The sequence below is a fragment of the Triticum dicoccoides genome, chromosome 3B, assembly GCF_002162155.2.
Source record: "Triticum dicoccoides isolate Atlit2015 ecotype Zavitan chromosome 3B, WEW_v2.0, whole genome shotgun sequence".
Classification (NCBI taxonomy): Eukaryota; Viridiplantae; Streptophyta; class Magnoliopsida; order Poales; family Poaceae; genus Triticum; species Triticum dicoccoides.
The window spans coordinates 82,895,968-82,908,475 of NC_041385.1; positions in this window are offsets into that span (position 1 = coordinate 82,895,968).

The following is a 12,508-nucleotide window of genomic DNA, read 5'->3' on the forward strand; positions in this document are numbered from 1 at the left end:
TCGGACCCACCAGGTATATCTTCGCATGCAAGGAAGTGCCTCCTTATTATGCACAAAAAATGAATACCCACCCTACTAGATGGGACCCACCATAGTGGGAGGATGACTTGTGGGCCAACTAAGTTGACGGGGATGGAGGGCTTTGTCAACTTAGTCAATATGAATGATTCTAGCTCCAGTGACCGTATGATGTCCATCCAACGGCCATAGTGCTTCTTCAACCTCTAGTCTTCTTGCTCCAGCCGCCCAAAGCAGCAACGGTCGTGCTGCGTGCTCCTGCCTCTCGTGGTCGGCTGTGATGCCGCGGAGGCCTCACCGCCCCCAACTACTTCCACCTCTAACCCAGGGTATCCCTCTACTCACCCACACCCCCAAGTTATTCTGCGGCGACGGCAGCCTCACCCCGCAGCCGAACCAGTGAACCCTCGTACTCCTCTCCGCGCGGGCTACCACTGCTGCGTCTTCCCCGGCTTCACGTCGTCCCCTTCCTAGGCCTCGCCATCGTCCAGACCACCGCCCTGGTGCTCTCGGCGTGGCGTGGTCAACATGGTCAACGACCGACTTCCATCGGAAGAGTACTGTACGTGGAGAGGCTGACAACTGGGTCCAGGCAGCCGCAAGGAAGTGCCTCCTTATTACGGGCAAAATAATTATTCCTCCACCTGGCAGCAGGGACCCACCAGACGATCCACCTTATTTCGCGAAAAAATGTTTCCCCCCTGACTGCTGGGACCCACCGGACGGGCCAGCATATTTCATGAAAAAACATTCCCTGCGCTGTCAGCTCGGACCCACCGGAAGTGCCTCCTTATTACGCACAAAAAAATGAATACTCCCCTTGCTAGCTGGGACCCACCATGGTGGGAGGCTGACTTGTGGGCCTACTAAGTTGACTGGGATGGGGGCCTTTGTCAACTTTATCAATATGAACGATTCTAGCTCCAGTGACCGTATGATGTCCATCCAACGGCCGTAGTGCTACTTCAACCTCTGGGCTTGTTGCTCCAGCCGCACAAAGCAGCGCCGGTCGTGCCGCATGCTCCTGCCTCCCGTGGCCGGCTGTGCTGCCGCGGAGGCCTCACCGCCCCTACTATTCTCACCGCTGGCCAGGCCCTGCGGCGACGGCAGCCTCACACCGCAGCCAAACCAGTGAACCCTCGTACTCCTCTCCACGCGGGCTTCCACTGCCGCGTCTTCCCCGGCTGCCCATCATCCCGTTCCTAGGCCTCGCTGGCGTATACCGCCCTGGTGCTCTCGGTGCAGCGTGGTCAACGTGGTCAAGGAATGACTTCCATTAGACGTGGACTGTACGTGGAGAGGCTGACAGCAAGGTCCACGGCCGCAGCAAGGAAGTGCCTCCTTATTATGCGGAAAATAATGATTCCTCCACCTGATAGTTGGGACCCACCAGACGGGCCACTGTATTTTGCGAAAAAAAGTTTCCCCCTGACTACTCGGACCCACCAGCTACATCTTCGCACGCAAGGAAGTGCGTCCGGGCAAAAAAACAAAATGATTCGCCCCCTAACCGCTGGGACCCACCAGCGACACCTTCGCACGCAAGGAAGTGCGTCCGAGAAAAAAAAAACGATTCCCCCCCTGACTGCTGGGACCCACCAGCTACATCTTCACACGCAAGGAAGTGCATCCGGGCAAAAAAAACGATTTGCCCCCCTAACTGCTGGGACCCACCAGCTACATCTTCGCAGGCAAGGAAGTGCCTGACAGACGGGACCCACCTGGTCGAAGCGTACGTAGCGTTGTCATTCTGGTCGGGAACGTGTACGTACATACTAGTCGTTGTAGAGGCGCGCACGTGTCGTAGTAGAGGCGCGCACGTAGCATGTATACGTACGTACAGCGGCGAGGGTGCAAGAAAGAAAATATGGCCACGTACATACATACAGGCAGGGTCTAGAATGCCTACTCGCGCATACGTACGGCCAGGGCTTGTGTACATGGCTGGGTCGGAACGGAGAAACAGCGTCGTCGTCGTGTTCATGGGGAGGCAACAGAATGCGTCGTGTTCATGGGGAGGCAACGGAATGCGTCCTGTTCATCGGGAGGCAACGGAACGCGTGGGAGCCAACCGGCTTGGACGAAATAGGCGATGGAAACGAGGCATGGCGTACCGCACAACGGAGGAAATGGACTTCCTACGTTCGGAACGGGGTCCTGTTGATCGGGAGGGGTGTGGTGTATCGCAAAACGGAGGAAACGGACCTCCTATGGTCAAAACGGGGGTCTCGTTGATCGGGAGGGGTGTGGCGTACCGCAGAACAGAGGAAACGGACCTCCTACGGTCGAAACGGGGGTCCTGTTGATCGGGAGGGGTGTGGCGTATCACAAAACGGACGAAATGGACCTCCTACGGTCGAAACGGGGGTCCTGTTAATCGGGAGGGGTGTGGCGTACCGCAAAACGGACGAAACGGACCTCCTATGGTTAAAACGGGGGTCCTGTTGATCGAGAGGGATGTGGCGTACTGCAAAACGGACGAAACAGACTTGTGTTGGAGCGCTACGGTCAAAATAGGGGTCCTGTTCATCAGGAGGGGTGTGGCGTACCGCAAAACGGGACTCCACGGGATACTATTCATCTCCACCGTCGACCTCCTCCAGCCTCCATGGGCTACCGTCGACCTCCTCCAGCATCCACGGGCTTCTGTTCATCCAGCCTCCACCGCACGCTACTCCACTGGCTACTGTTCAACCACCCCTCCACGGGCACCCCTCCATCATCTACTGTTCATCCAGCCCTCCACACCATGGGGTCCTGTTCAACCACCCCTCCACGGCCACCCCTCCACCGTCTACTATTCATCCAGCACTCCACACCACGGGGTCCTGTTCATCCAGAGGCAGCACCACCGCTCACTGTTCATCCAAACCCCCAGCAACACTCACTGTTCATCCAATCGATCAGCTTTAGTTAGCAGCAGTAGCGAAGGAATCACTCCATCGGGTTCAGTTAACAGCCATCGATCGATCGCTCGGGTTCAGTAACGCATAGCCTGCAGTGCAATCGCTCGGGTTCAGTTAGAGCCCAACGCCTCGCTCGGGTTCAGTTAGAGCCAACGCCTCGCACGTGTACGACAGAAACGCGCATCGCTCGGCCCCCGACCTCCCACTGTAACCGGAAACTCCCCGAAATTTTCCTCCCCCTCGCTTCTACCATGGTTTTTTCCGTCACGGACGGCCCAAAGAATGTCATGCAGCTGCGTCTCCGGCCCGCCCAAGACGAAAAGCCCATTTTCTGTCATGATTTTTTGGTCAGAGAAGTAGGAGCCCACCACATCTATGATGATACCAGGTTTTGTCACAATTACCGTCATAGAAGTGTCATATGTATGACAGAAAAAAATTTCGTTCGGCCCAAAATGTCATGGATGTGTCTTTTTTTTTGTAGTGAGGATAATAGTCTCATTATGTTTCTTATTAAATCTCAAGTTATATAGGAGCATCTTATCATCATTGTGAACAATAAACTCATGCACTGCCATGCTCCTGTAATCTAAAAGGTAAGGAGGCAGCATTGTCTCCTCTTTCGCATGGTGCCTAATAGGCATCTCAAAATGTTTAGCAAGACATGCAGCATAGATACCTCCAAAGATGGGGCCTTTTGTACGATTCAGACTTAGTCGTTTAGCAATAACGGCACCCATACTAAGACGATTATCACCAAACAAAGCATAGAATAGAATAATAATATCAGGAACCCTGAAGTTTCCACTATTTCCACGACCAATTAAGCATCGACTAGCAAATAAGGCAAAGTAGCGTAAAACAGGAAAGTGTATGCTAGATATTCTCGCATCGGAACCCTTCTTTGGATCCCCTACAGTAATGGTGTTAACGAAGCCATCCACATCTTTACGATGTGGTTCATCTAATTTACCCTCAAAGGGTATTCTATATACCGCAGAAAAATTACGTAAAGACATTTCCTTGAATTCATCATATAAATGAAATGATACTGAAGGAGGTGATTTCTTAGGATAGTAATAAAAGTTTTGCACGAAAGTATTGGTGAGTAAGAGATAATGATCGATCCGGTCGTGGAGGAAGTTGGTGAGGCCTGCATTTTCAATCAAAGAATAAAAGTCTTCATAAATCCCGGCTTCTCTCAAGAAATTATCACAGGGCCATTCACACGGCCGTACTTCCGCTACGCGAGGGAGATTATATTTGTCATTTTCCTTCTCTTTAGCTTGTTTATCCTGAGAGCCTTGGCTAGAAGTGCCCCTCAAAAATCTCCTTATCATTTTCTGAAAATTTCTGAAATTTTAGTAACTTCAAAATAAAAGTGAATCAATCTAAACAAGATTGGTAGCAACTACTCCCACAAGTGCCTAGAGCCTATATCATGCATTAGAATTACTTGGGACCTCATAAATTTGACATTCAAGCTCAAGAACAGGGTCACCTATGCAGCAAAAATTTGCAATGAATAAAGCACTAGAAAAAAAACTAATTGGATCAATGGAGGAGTCACATACCAGGCAACAATCTCCCAAAGCAGTTTTGTGAATGGAGCTTTGAGCAAGGAGATCGAAAGTCGCAGCAAAATGAGCTAGAACTCGTGCTTGAGCTGGATGGGGATTTTTTGGGAAGAAGATGGAGTGTGTGGGTGCAGGAATAAGTGGAGGGGGCAACCATGGGCCCACGAGATAGGGGGCGCGCCCTCCACCCTCGTGGCCAGGTGCTTGCCCCTCCTGCAGTGTTTTTAGTGCCTAAAATCCTCAAATATTCCATAAAAAATCATACTAAATTTGCAGGGCATTTGGAGCACTTTTATTTTTGGGATATTTTTTATTGCACAGATAATTCAGAAAATAGACAGATAATACTATTTTTGCTTTATTTATTCTAAATAACAGAAAGTAAAAAGTGGGTACAGAAGGTTGTGCCTTCTAGTTTCATCCATCTCATGATCATCAAATGAATCCACTAACAAGGTTGATCAAGTCTTGTTAACAAACTCATTCCGAATAACCCGGAACCGAAGAAATTTAGAATAACACTAGGTTACCTCAACGGGGATATGAACGTCCCCAACAATAAGAATATCATACTTTTTCTTGACAGTAGGAAGAGGAAATTCAAAACCTCCAATAATGATAGTTGGAACTTTTTCAATAGAATTGATGCCACGAACTTGAGATTGTTTCCTTGGAAAGTGTATCGTATGCTCATTACCATTAACATGAAAAGTGACATTGCCTTTGTTGCAATCAATAATAGCCCCTGCAGTATTCAAAAAGGGTCTACCAAGGATAATCGACATACTATCGTCCTCGGGAATATCAAGAATAACAAAGTCCATTAAGATAGTGACATCTGCAACCACAACAGGCACATCCTCACAAATACCGATAGGTATAGGAGTCAATTTATCGGTCAGTTGCAAAGATATTTCAGTAGGTGTCAACTTATTCAATTCAAGTCTACGATATAAAGAGAGAGGCATAACACTAACACCAGATCCAAGATCACATAAAGCAGTTTTAACATAGTTTCTTTTAATGGAGCATGGTATGGTTGGTACCCCTGGATCTCCAAGTTTCTTTGGTATTCCACCCTTAAAAGTGTAATTAGCAAGCATGGTGGAAATTTCAGCTTCCGTGTGACACTCCAAAAAAAATTCATTTGGTTTTCAGCAAATTCCTTGTTTGATTTGAAGGAGGCTATTTAAAATCTTTCAAAAAAAAACTCTCCCTCTCAAAATATTTTCTCTTATGACAAAATCTTTTGGGGTTATCCTCAACCTTGGTGTTTGATTTTGAAGGTTCTTCTTTGGTGTTAACTCACCACAATTTATTTTGAAAAGTTTCTCATTTAAAAAGAAATCCTTAGGGTTTTGGTTATTCTTTTTTTATTCCAACCATCCCCTTTCACCATGTCACATATTAAAATTTTTACCAAAACACCTCCCTCCACTTTGGGCCAAGTCAAGTAGCCAACCCTGGCAAGGACAACCCATTTTTGGATTTTATTCCATTTATTCTACCCCCAAAATTATTTCTGTCTTTATTTTTGGACCTAGGTGGTTTACAAAGGAAGTATCTATTTCCCTTTGAGTTTTGATCTCAAACCAACTCCTTTGGCTAGTACTTAGCACCCCCAACCTAGATCCATCAAGATCCACTCTTCCACAGTTCAAAATTTTCAAGTTTTGCTCACTGCAAGTTTGGACCAAATTCATCAATTTTGGTGAAATTCATATTTTTCTTCTCCCAAAAATTCTACCAAAAATCAGGCAGCCCCCAGGTGCAATGAGAGGCCACCTCACAAAAGATCAGCTCCAGATAAATTCTCCACATGTCAAAATCATTTCATCGAACACCTGGCCTGCACTGTACTGTACATGTTCAGAAATTCAGTGATTCAGGCGACCGTCAGTGTTGTTTTCTTCAGAGTCTTGGCGTCGATCTCACCAGCGCACACTCTGGCGCCTTGCGCACTGCTTCTCCTTCTTATCCAGAGCACCGCACGCTCTCTTGGACGGGCGCAGGTGTCGGTGGCGGCGTGCCTCACCGAGGCCGGCAGCTTCTGCTACGTCTCGAGCTAGCGTTGGTTTTCCTCGAAGAGGAGGGGGTAATGCAGCACAGTAGCGTAAGTATTTCCCTCAATTTTTGAGAACCAAGGTATCAATCGAGTAGGAGGTCATGCGCAAGTCCCTCGTACCTGCACAAAACGGTAGCAACTCACAACCAACGCTTAGGGGTTGTCAATCCCTTCATGGTCACTTACGAGAGTGAGATCTGATAGAGATAATATTTTTGGTACTTTTGGTGTAAAGATGCAAAGTAAAAAAGGTAAAGGCAAAACAAGTAAATAAAGTGATGGAGATTGATATGATGAGAATAGACCCGGGGGCCATAGGTTTCACTAGTGGCTTCTCTCAAGAGCATAAGTATTCTACGGTGGGTGAACAAATTACTGTTGAGCAATTGATAGAATTGATCATAGTTATGAGTATATCTAGGCAATGATCATGTATATAGGCATCACGTCCGTGAAAAGTAGATCGAAACGATTCTGCATCTACTACTATTACTCCACTCATCAACCGCTATCCAGCATGCATCTAGAGTATTAAGTTAAAAACAAAGTAACACCTTAAGCAAGATGACATGATGTAGAGGAATAAATTCATGCAATATGATAAATACCCCATCTTGTTATCCTCGATGGCAACAATACAATACGTGCCTTGTAACTCTTTCTGTCACTGAGTAAGGACACCGCAAGATTGAACCCAAAGCCATGCACTTCTCCCATTGCAAGAACTACCAATCTAGTTGGCCAAACCAAACGGATAATTCGAAGAGACTTGCAAAGATAACTCAATCATACATAAAAGAATTCAGAGAAGAATCAAATATTTTCCATAGATAAGTTGGATCATAAACCCACAATTCATCGGTCTCAACAAACACACCGCAAAAAGAAGATTACATCGAATAGATCTCCACGAGAGAGGGGGAGAACATTGTATTGAGATCCAAAAAGAGAGAAGAAGCCATCTAGCTACTAGCTATGGACCCGAAGGTCTGAAGTAAACTACTCACACTTCATCGGAGGGGCTATGGTGATGATGTAGAAGCCCTCCGTGGTGGATGCCCTCTCCGGCGGAGCTCCGGAACAGGCCCCAAGATGGGATCTCGTGGATACAGAAGGTTGCGGCGGTGGAATTAGGTTTTTGGCTCCTCTTCTGATCGTTTGGCGGTACGTAGGTATATATAGGAGGAAGGAGTACGTCGGTGGAGCTTCGAGGGGCCCATGAGGCAGGGGGCGCGCCCAGGGGGGAGGGCGCGCCCTCCACCCTCGTGACCGCCTCGTGGCTTTCTTGACGGAGGTTCCAAGTCTCCTGGATCTTATTTGATGAGAAAATCACGTTCCTGAAGGTTTCATTCCGTTTGGACTCCGTTTGATATTCTGTTTCCTCGAAATACTGAAATAGGCAAAAAAATAGCAATTCTGGGATGGGCCTCCGGTTAATAGGTTAGTCCCAAAAATTATATAAAAGTCGAAAATAAAGCCCAATATAGTCCAAAATAGTTGATAAAGTAGCATGGAGCAATCAAAAATTATAGATACGTTGGAGACGTATTAGCTTCCACGGTGGCAGAGCCACCCATGGCGGCCAGCGGGAGCCAGCGCCAGTTTTCTGCGCCGTCCGGCACCGCCCAAAGCACCCAAGGCCTCCGCGTGGCCGTCTACTTGCCAGCACACGCTGCAGCACCGTCACCGTGGCCCGGCAAGCACAGGGCGCGCTCTCTGCCGCCGACGGGCCCGCGAAGCGCTGTTCCGTCGAAACCACAGAGCAAGCCTAATCCAATCGAGATTAGCATCTGGATGAAACCAGTGGATCTCCACGTTAATGCCCATCCACCTAAACCACCCATCCGGCCACTGCATCACCGTAATCGCCGCCGGAGTTATCCCGTTCGCGGGAACCATCTCGGGCCGGCTATAAATAGCCACCCCGAGCTCGCCTTAGACCAGCACTACTCCCTTCACTTCACCAGAACCCCGCCAAGGCACCAGAAGGACCCCAAGGAGGTCTCCTTCTCCGTCTCCGGCCGCCCCGTTCCGCCTCGTGCTCCAGCTCGATCCACTCAGGTGAGGCCACCCCCACCTCCCATACCTCGTCAGTAGCCCTCTGGTGCGCCCAGTACGCTAACTCGAGCTTCAATTCCACCTCAGTAGCTCTCCCCGATGAGATCCAACAACACCCGAACCACCGCCCACCGGAGTTGAGACTGCCGTCGACGTGGTGCTCGCCGACGACCAACTCCACCACCCACAGGTGCGGAAGATCCCAAGGAACCCGTAGGTACCATCCACTCTTCCTAACTCGCCGTGGATCGCCGCCGGCGACCACCGCAGCCTTCGGGCGCCGGCGCGCTCTGTTTCTCCCCCCAATTTTCAAACCTGACAAGTGGGACCCCCTCGTTAGTCTCTCTATTTTATTCGAACCGTTTTCTTTGGAAAGCGCCTTCGGGCAAATACGCTTTCAGTCTGAAATGTTTTTCTGGCCTTTTTCTGTTCAGCCTCCTGGGAAGTTTCTGTTTGATTACAGACAAGTCCCTGGGCTAAATCCTTAATAACTTTTAAACAGAAAATGGTTTTTGATTGATTCTTTTTCTGTCACCTTTATTTTTATGTCTATTTTTTTTATCATATTTATTTGAAAAATATTTGTAGCACTTTTTGGGCACACACGGTATTTACGTTAGAACGTATTTTTCTTTATACCGTAGATACCGGAGGAGGTGACGAAACCGCGAACTTCACCAAGCTAGACTCCGACTACTCCAAACCAGGCAAGCATGTTTGAACCTTTGATATGATGAGTGTTTTGCACGTTTGCATTGGGTAGTTAGTTCATGGCATGTTTATAAGCATTGCAGTAAGTGTTATATTGCATGCAAAGCTGAGGCAAGTGAGCTTCGAAACTCCATATGAATTTTGATGTGAGTTTACATGATCATGTGGTGACATGAGAGGTGGTAAGATGGCAGTGTTGAAGCATGCCAGTCTTATGCCAAATCATTTAACTCCAGTGTCAACGTGGATCAAGTCACATTATCGTCCACTCCTTCTTTTTCTTGTGCTACCACATGTTTTCTGATAAGAATATGGTCTAGTAAGTTGCAAACCGCTTTCCTTGTACACACCAGATAGAGAGGCCGTGATGAGGGTTCCATGGCCCTGGATTAAAGCCAGTCATCCGGTCAGGGGGCATGGGTGTTTTCGGTTGGGACCGAGAGGGGGGCACCCCTTAGAGCACGCGTATATAAATTGATCCCATGCTATTCGAGGTTGTAGCCTCCCTGACTCAAAGTTTTTCTTGAACGTTGCCTAGGGTGATTCCTGGCATCGTGAGGTGGAAATGGGTGTGTACTAGTTAGAAGTGTTTCTACTGAAATACTGTAAACGGAACTAGTCCTTCATGACTACTGAAATCCGTTAGCTGTGGTTAAATAGTACAAACTCTGCAGAGTCAAAGTCATTCAAGTAACCATATCTTGGTCATCGACTGTGTTCAACTTATCGTCGTCAGTGTCAGTCTCAATGACAAAACTCCGGTGTAAAAACATGAGTGCTAAGTCCGGCTAAATGATTATTCCTGTGGATGGACTAACCCGTTTATTATTATGTGCTGAGTATTTCCTATGAGTGATATATCTTCATGGATTTATTGGATATGAATGATGAAATATAAGCCCTTTCTGTGATGTCGCTCAGACGTCCGACTGTGGCGCTCTTGTTATTTACTTTAATATAAGCCCTTTCTGTGATGTCGCTCAGACGTCCGACTGTGGCACTCTCGTTATTTACTTTCAATAAAAGCCCTTTATGTGATGTCGCTCAGACGTCCGACTGTGGCACCTCTGTTATTTATTCTCATTATAAGCCCTTTACGAGATGTCGCTCAGACGTCCGACTGTGGCATCTCTGTTATTTACTTTCATTATAAGCCCTTTTCGAGATGTCGCATAGACGTCTGACTGTGGTACGCACTGTCATTTACTTTTCAATATAAGCCCTTTATGTAGTGTCGCCCAGACGCCCGACTGCGGCATGTTAAAGTTATTTAATTCACCTTTCGAGGCGTCGCTTCAGACACTCGATCGGTTTTCTGTTGTCTTTTTTTGGATTTCGGGAGGATTACCGCCTGACTTCCTTTTTATTCTACATGTCGTGCAACTTTATTATTTGAGTGTGCATTGCTAACTGCTCATGGTGCATCGTGTTTGCATTTGTTATATCTTATGTCTGAACTGTCTTGCGAGTACATTCAAAGTACTCACCTGGCTTGTTGATTTGGCCAGATGTTGACGAAGGCGATCTCATGGATGAAGAATACGATAGCGAGTCCGACGCCTAGAGGAGTCCCAGTCAGTCTCGTGCGATCCTGGATTTGGTCACTTGTATTATATTCGCTTCCGCTACCCGAATATATTCATCGAGCCTCACTTCGACGCTCGATGAGCTACAAGATTAGGAGTCATGCCATCCACTCCACTTTGACATATCCACCACCACTTTTATTGCGATTCAGTAGTATGCCACCACCTCTTTGTGCCATATCCGCCCTTATGTAAGATATTGGCGCGCTTGTAATATATTGTTGAGCGACCTCAGATCAACCCTGTATAATACTCCCTCCGTCCCGAAATTCATGTCGCGGGCGCAGTACAGTGTACATTTTGCAAAAAACACCTCACAATTTTAAAACAGTAGCAAGCACGTCCTTGACTCCTTCTCCTTCCTCTGTCCGCCGCCCGTGCGTCGCCAGGGGCCGGCGCCTCGGGATTCCGCCGTCGTGCTGGAGATTCCTGCACTCACGGCCCACCCGCCACCACCCGCCACCAGCTGCCCGCGGATTCCGCCGCCCAACGCCGCGACCACCAGGCGAGCTGGTCCTCGATCCGTCGCTACCACCTGCCGGCGACCACCTGCGTGATAACACCGCCCACCTGCGCGACCAGCCACTATGGCGCCACCCACCTCGACCTGTACCACTGCAAACCTCCACGGATCGGTCACGATACATCCCCGTGCCCTGTCTCTGCTGTTGGGAGACTCCGATCGCCGACCCCGTCTCTGCTGCTCGGAGATTCCGATCGCCGGCCCGGTCTCTCCTTCCCCTCCGGCCCCTTACTCATCGACTGTGCTGCCCCCCGACGCCTACTGCTGCTGCTGCTTAAACCAAACAAACTCTGTTGCTGCTTCGAGCAAAATTCAGTGGAATTGCCCGGCCTCTGCTGCTGCTGCTAGGTAGGTAGTCCTGCGAAAATGGTAATGCTAGTTTGTAAACATAGATCATGTTAATTATGGAAACATTCAATCATGTTAATTATGGAAACAATAGATCAGGAAATGAATTTTGTTAATTTTGGAAACAATTCAACCATGTTAACTTCGGAAACATTCAATCAGACAAGATTTTGGCAACTGGAATTACTACAGCATGGATTATGGACTCTCACCCTGATCATCATCTATGTTCAGGTTCTAAAAATATTCAATCAGACAGTTTGGACTTGTGGCTGTACTTTGCAATTTAAATATGTTCAGGTTGTAAAAATGGGACAGCAGTATAACTAACATCAAGCAAAACTCTTGCAAATTTTGAGTTTCGACAATGTCAAAGCAAACAGTAGTTTTGACAGTAATTTTGATAATTCAAGCAAATTAATTTTTACAACCTGATAATTTTGATAATTCCAAACAAAGAGTTGGGGCATGCCTGTTTGACAAACCACTCTCAAAAATAACCTGTAATTTTGTCATTTACTCCAAATCATGAAGAAAAGATACGACAACCATATCTCCAAAGCATGAATCACAACAAGAAACTCTAAAGTTGAATGATGTGAAGTGAATGAACTAAAGAAGGACCAAGCATGTTGTGTGTTGTATGTCAGGTTTCGGTTAATTTTCTGTATGAACTAAAGAAGTGAATGATGTAAACAGAGCTTGATCCCCAGGTT